This window comes from Carya illinoinensis, chromosome 13, assembly GCF_018687715.1.
Source record: "Carya illinoinensis cultivar Pawnee chromosome 13, C.illinoinensisPawnee_v1, whole genome shotgun sequence".
Classification (NCBI taxonomy): domain Eukaryota; kingdom Viridiplantae; phylum Streptophyta; class Magnoliopsida; order Fagales; family Juglandaceae; genus Carya; species Carya illinoinensis.
Window position 1 is genome coordinate 2,465,518 of NC_056764.1, and position 5,836 is coordinate 2,471,353.

At 34.7% G+C, this 5,836-nt stretch overlaps 1 long non-coding RNA gene across 1 annotated transcript; it reads right to left on the minus strand.

The window, feature by feature from the left end:
- Positions 1-868: 868 nt before the first annotated feature.
- Positions 869-4,591, minus strand: LOC122292757. The gene is made up of 3 exons (XR_006237020.1): positions 4,388-4,591; positions 3,201-3,456; positions 869-1,147 (listed from the first exon to the last, which is right to left on the minus strand). It is a non-coding gene; the product is annotated as an uncharacterized LOC122292757 (long non-coding RNA).
- Between the last annotated feature and the right edge of the window lie 1,245 nt (positions 4,592-5,836).

The following is a 5,836-nucleotide window of genomic DNA, read 5'->3' on the forward strand; positions in this document are numbered from 1 at the left end:
TTAAAAAATTATATTATAACAATATTTTATTCATTATTATTTAAAACATTTCATCTTATCTAAATTGTGTAACCAAACGAAATCTTAAATTTTTTTGTAATTATTTTGAATTTCATAATAAATAGTCATGTGTTGACCTATCAACTTGTAAATAACATTACTCTACTAATAAGCATGCACATGACCAACACATTGAATACAAGGCACCCCAAAGAGACTGTGCAAAGGGGGTGCTGCTCCTTCCTCCCTCTTCTCTTGGATTTTCTCATTATCTTTTTCTTTTTTGGTGTTTTTCCAAGCTAAGAATGGAGAAAGGCCGATTTGCTGTTCTCCACTTCTGGCGACCACCATGCACTCTACCGTAGGTTTCCCAAGGCGCCAATCCTTCATGGGGTACTATTCTGCCTCCACACGCGGCTTTTTTGGATCCAGGGCCACCGATTACTTCAGACCTAATCAACTGCCATATTACTAGTCCAGGGTGTTGCGTGTCCCTCACACACTATCATAGTTGCTGTGTTTGTAATTTTTTTCCTTTAAGGTTGAAAATGCAAATCTATATCTTTCTAAGATGAAATTTCTTAGAAATTTGTTATTTTTTCATGTATCTTTAATTTTTGTACTGTCTTTTGTTTTAAAAAAAATAAAAAATGAAAAAAATATATTGTCTCTTAGACTTTGTCCATAGAATGTATCATCTACTCTATTTTAGTCGGAATATAGGATTTGTTAATTTTGTCTTAGAAAGAGTTGTGTTGTTTCACAGACTGTGGGTCTATAGAGGTTTGTAGTAAAAACTAAACCATATCAATTAAGATAATACACTAAAGAGTTATTAATATTATAATTAACTTATAATATATGTTTTAAAACTAATTTATAATGTCTATTATTATTAATGAATGCAGTATGCTTTTAGCAAAAACAAAAAAAAAGTCCAACCATTTGCTCCGCACATCGCGAAGACACGCAGGTTACTACAAAGGAAGGCGTACGTACGTGGTACAGTAATTAATATATGGACATATATAAGACAGCACAGTCCATCCATTTGCTCCACACATAGCGAAGACACGCAGGTGACACGTATCCGGTAGAAAGGACAGAGGTACTGCCTCCTGGATGAAAGCAATGATCGAATCGCCGCCTGATCATCGATCAAAGAAAACAAAGAGAAAGTTAGCTTTCGCAACCAGTACTGTACCAAACTTGGACTTTTCAACTTGGAATCGGAAGGGTGATCAAGTCAATATCCAATCTGATTGCAGATAACTGAAGAAGATAGATAGTGACGATTCCAAAACAAATAACAAAAAAGAAGATCATGGCAATAGCAAGCGTTACATTCATACTTGCAAAAATAATATCAAGTTTCTTTCATCTCTTGGACTAAACTGTCTCACGGCTGAATTCACGTATATATGGTTTTAATGGGCGAACAACCTGATCATGATGATGAGCTGGTGGCCTCTAATTAAACATATTACAACTTCAAATGGTGAAAAGCCGACATCGAGGTGCCGAACTTTTTTGTCGATGTGAGCTATCTTCCTAGAATATCTTCTTAATTCTAAGCCTTGTCCCGAGGGATCGAGAAGAGAATTAAAAGAGAGAAGGAAAGCAGTATTTTCTTCTCAAATCATCAAAGTATCTTGTCAAACTCGAGAGAGAGCCATGCGCAAGCTAGGAATGGAAGATATCAACAATATATATAATTTTTCAAATCTTCCTTGTTCATGACCAACAACAACAATAATATTAATAATTTTAATAACTCGTTCTCCCCCCCTCCAGTTATATATCAGCATCATGCAGCCCTTTCCATAATCTTTCTTCATATTCACAGTGCATGAGAGATTCACTGGCCGGATCGGGTTTTATTCCCTTTCACGATTTTCTTTTTAACCAAAGTTAATTTTGCCTAGTAGAATATACAAAACCCAATTACTATATATGCAAATCCACTCAAATAATGATGAAATGATTGTATCCACGTCTTTCTGCATAAGTATTTTGATTATATTTGCAAGTCGGTGTAAAGGATACATATAATCTACAACACTGCTATATAGAGTGTGTATATGTATATCTATATATGTATATATAATCTACAACACTGCTATAAAGGAGTTTGTATATGTGTGAGTGTGTGTATGTATATATATACATATACACTAGCATCCGCTTGTAAGTAAAAGAGTTATTTGATTGAATGATAATTTATCAATAAAGTATTATTGTAAGATGACTAATCCTAATTAAACATGGAAAATTGGAAGTCTGAATTTATATGCATATAAACACTCCTATTGGACTCGAAGGAGAGGACGGTGACACACTCTCAGCTACTAAGAATATATTGTTATATAGTAGCTTTCCAATACCAGAAATATATAAATACACATGATGTATGTATGTATATGTATGTGTATTTGTGTGTGCATATTAACATTATATTTTAGATCACGTTTATTAATGAATAACACTCAACTTATGCCGGATTTTTGTTGGTGTTTGCATACATTAACGACCGAACGTTGAAACATGTAAAAAGACGACTAAAAATTTTAATCGAGTTGATTTGCACAGAAAGCTATACATAAAGCTGAAGCTATGCACCCAATACACATACATAAGGCTTTAATTGACTTATATCACAGTTTTCATCATTAATGTTAGGTCTTGCATCACGTTGTACGTAGTAGTGCTAGCTAGCTCAATGCAATATACACAACATTCCTAGATCGATTAATGACCCGGATATTTGGTGACAATTCAAATTAAAACTGTGCTGCATGCTAGCTTCTTCAACATAAACCAAAGCTCCATTCAATCCAGTAAATATATATGATCTTGTGTGAGATTTGACATATTCCCACACATGCAATACAATATTCATAATTCATTCACACCGCTCGATCTAGAAGTTAGTAGTAAAAATTAGCTAGAGGCCAGCCGTATCGCATAATATTTTCTTAAATGATCGATGCTGTTAATTAGACATACAGTACCAGCTCGGACAGCATGAATATTATCCAAATCCACTTTTTAGTACTCGAAAGAAAAGAGTACTATGGCTATCAAAACATCGATCGAGTAATTAAATTAATATCATCAATATTTTTTTTTTAATTTAAAAAATATTCATATACATATTAAGGAACATTTATATATATAATGCACAATATTTATAAATATACCTTGAGCAAATTATTCCTTCGTAAAAGCCAAATTTTTGTAGGCCGTATGTTCAACTTCATTGAAATTAAGTGCTGTATACTGCTCTCTATACAATAATTGACATATATTATACTAAACTGTAACTACAAAACGTGGCAGTATATAGACTACGTTTCGATACGATAACCATGCATAAGCAACAACAAGACACGTACAGCTTCGATCTTCCAATATTACATGCATCACGCCAGAAGACATGCACATCAGTACCATCACCTATACACGACACCAATTAAGATTGCAATTACAATATCGGAACAACCCGAACCAAAGCATATACGAATGAAGCAACCTCTTACAGACAAAGCAAATTATCAAAGCACCGATTGAAGGGTGCAATATTGTATATCTCGATCCAATATTAATCTATAAATCTATATATATTCTCACTACTTTTTTCTGCTACGTGTAATCTCTTCAAGCCGTTACCGAATGCGGTGTGCATCTGTCATGGCAGTGGCATGCATGAACCCAATTTAATTTCTGATCAGGAGAGTACTTGCTAGAAAAATTAGTAAATGGGGCCGAAGTCGAAGGGATATATACCACATGAATGAATTCGTCAAATTTTAGAATATCGGAACAGATCAGAGAGACAGACAGAGACATTTTGTTGGAGACGGCAAGGGTACGTACGTACGTAATCTATCAAGCAAGGAGCTAGATGATCTAAAGTACTACTGCACCGAATTGATTCTCAGACACAAATGAAACAACCTTAACATGACCTAGCTACCTCCCTCTTTTCAAAAGTTTTTGCTGTTTAACTATATATATAGTTTTGCAAGCTGCAGTACTATCAATATTGTCCAAAGAAACATTACATAATTGCTTAATTAATTACTACGAGTTCCCAGTAAACATGAGCTGCTAACAACATTAATAACAGTTCTACGATCGATCGAGCTCAATTTCCAAGTGGTTATAAACCTACTGACTGATCAAACGTATTAGATTAATAGTTAGCAAACAGATCGTACTATTCAGGAAACAAAACCAAATGTTTCTTAGGCCATACATCATGTGATGACTTAATCTAGACCAATATAATAATAAATGCATACCCAAGTTAAAATCAATAGATCATAGAGGAACCCTGCATGATGAAGGACAAATTGAAGTACAAAAGAGGGTTTGAAGTTCATACATCCTAGATTTGGCGCTTTGCTCTGCCTCGTCTTCTTGGTTGCTCCTGCGAGGGTTATGGGGTGACCACTTTTAGCATTATAGCACCCCGATCTGTGGCTGCAATTTCTGTCCGTTGGATGAATCTATTGGTTTTGTTCTGATCAGTTTACACGTCGGTTCTCGCCGATCGAGGGTGCCTGTACGTAAATTCCGCGTCACAGCTAAAAGGGTTTAAATCTTTCTAATCTTTTTTTTCCCTATATCATTGGTGGAGTACTTATATGTCACCCCACGTACGTCTCTTTCGTCCAATTACACATGATATCGATCGGACAATAACTATCGATCTCTCTATAAGTCTACCTAGTAGTTTTTTTCCCCTACGAAAGATATATTCATATATTTTTTTATAGAAATAATAATTTCATTAAATCAAACAAAAATACAATTAAAGACAATTATCAAATTATAAAGCTTGAGAAATACAGTTTGAAATACAATCTCACCATAAACTAATACTTTCAACAATGAAAGCATTCCTAACTAACTTATGTGCTATCATATTACCATCTCTGTATACATGTGAAAAACTACAAGACTCAAAATCAAATGATAATGTCTTAATTTTATGATAAAGCATGCTTAGCATAGAATTATCCATACTATCATCTTGTAAGGCTTCAACAATAATCAAGTTGTCACTTTCCACCACAATCTTTGAAATTTCCTTTGTAGCACATAATTGCATACCTTGAAAAAGGGCTAAAAGTTCTATAGCTTCTCGATCATCAACTTCACATTCAGACTTGCTCGTAGCCATAAGAACAGTACCTGACACATCCCTTAAGATAGCACCAATGCCAGCTTTCCCCAACTCAGCAAATATTGCACCATTTGCATTTAACTTTAACCAATCTGCAGGAGAAGGTTGCCATTTATAATGGTTCTTGAGCTGTGACCGAGTTTTCTGTTTCACATTGTCAAAACTGTGCAGTAGGGTCAATGCATTATCAGCACATACTTGTTTCTTCGAAACCAGAAACTTGTTTCTTCGAAACCAGAAACTCCACAGCGGTATAAAGAAAATAGCCAATTTTTCATAAAGCTTCATGTCACAAAATTGCAAGGCCACATCCATGACTGACATATTATTAGCAAAAGAGACTTCAGGTAAATACAATTCCCATATTTTATGAATAGAGTTACAACTAATCACAGCATGTGTAAGTGTTTCAAGTTCACTAAGACATAAACTGTAGGTGCCGTCAGGTATGACATGTTTTTTAACTAACTGATGTCCAGTGGGTAAACCATCTTTATAGGCCCGCCAAACAAAAATTTTGACCTTATTGGGAACCTTCATCTTCCACAAATGCTTCCAAAGAAGGTGTTGGGTCTGCACATTTGATGCCTCAGCAAACTGGGTACCAATTTGAGAAAGAATGTACCTATAACAACTTCTAATCCT